Genomic DNA, 1,466 nt, shown 5'->3' on the forward strand with positions numbered 1-1,466 from the left:
ATAAAATCCATTTTAAATCGATTGCTTAGAACTTCTCTGGCTGTCCATTCTAAGACTCCATGCTTCTAATGCAGGGCGCCCAGGTTTGATCCCTGGTCAGGAAACTAGATCCCACATGCTGCAGTTAAAAAGTTCTTTATGCCACAACTGAGACCTGGCTCTGCTAAATAAAGAAATTAATTAATTAATTAATTTTTATTTTATTTATTTATTTTTTTGCTGTTGGTAGATAAGTAGGTCTTGAATTCATTTTGCACACAAGACCTGTTCTATCTACCTTTTCATTTAGGAGGCTAAAAGCAGAGTCAGCTTGACTTCAAGGACTCTATTTTGTTAGTCTCCAGTAATTAATTAATTTTTAAAAATGCATGATATCTCTAAAAGAGACAACGGTGTGGGACACTGGCCTTGCCTGAAGTCTTTGTGCTAAAACTAAAATGTTTATGTTCCAACACTTAATTTTTGTGTTGCACAGAAAATTCTAGCTAGAAAATGTAAATATCAAAGGGTCCATTTTCTTTCAGGCCTAGGGGTGTGTGTATGTGTGTTTTTGTGTGTGTGGTTATGGTTGTGTGTGATTCTTGTGCTTATGTGTGTACATCGGTGTGTGTGTACATAATTTTGTGTGTGCATGTGTACCTTTTCATTTATTCATTTTTTTAGATTCTTGTATTTCACACTGGCATGCTGTAGCTCCAGTAATGCCCTGATTTTTCATGGTGCTTCCAGATTGCAAAACTCTTACCTCCTTTCACCTCTCCCTTTATTTGATACATTTAGGACAAAAAAAAAAAAAATCTGTCAGTAAATGTTTGGGTATGGGTATAATTTCATTTCACTGACCATTTTTAATTATATTTGTTTTAGTTTTGGAAGACTTTGAACAAAAGTGGAGTTCCACAGAAATTACAGGACAGTATGAAGTCAAAATCTGAGATGTCCTGATAGTGACTAACACCTGCTCTACCCTAGTGTGACCTGTTTGGCTCATGAAGACCTCTGTAAATGTCAATATCTCACATAAAGTAACTAATGAATTCTTATTAGATATACAATATTTTGTGTTAATGATCTCAGATAAATTCTGTCAGTGAAGTTGTAGAGTAGGAATTATTGCGCCCATTTGTTGAAGAGAAAATTTAATACAGAAAAGTTGTGTAATTTTTCCAGTGAATCACAATTAGGCTGTAGCAAAGCTGAACTTCAAGCTCTTTAGCTCAGTGGTTTTTTAAACCTGCGCTCTTTCCATCACCAAACCTCATTGCTCCCAGTCATCTCTTGACCTGTGGAGGTGTCCATGCATCTCGCTCCTCCTCCTGGTCCCCCAAGAGTCACTTTTAGAAGGAAGCTAGAGAACTTCAACCATCATCCATGGGCTGGCTCCAAAGAGAAATTATTGGTTTGCCTCTGCCTTCGTTCCATCAGTTAGATATCCTTCAGAAATGACACACTGATAGGTTACCAAA

At 36.8% G+C, this 1,466-nt stretch overlaps 1 non-coding gene across 1 annotated transcript; it reads right to left on the minus strand.

Moving 5' to 3' along the window:
• Positions 1-217: 217 nt before the first annotated feature.
• Positions 218-344, minus strand: LOC145530732 (small Cajal body-specific RNA 15). The gene has a single exon (XR_014072035.1).
• Positions 345-1,466: the final 1,122 nt, after the last annotated feature.

This window comes from Giraffa tippelskirchi, chromosome 12 (genome assembly GCF_054371585.1).
Source record: "Giraffa tippelskirchi isolate mGirTip1 chromosome 12, T2T-mGirTip1v1.2.pri, whole genome shotgun sequence".
Classification (NCBI taxonomy): Eukaryota; Metazoa; Chordata; class Mammalia; order Artiodactyla; family Giraffidae; genus Giraffa; species Giraffa tippelskirchi.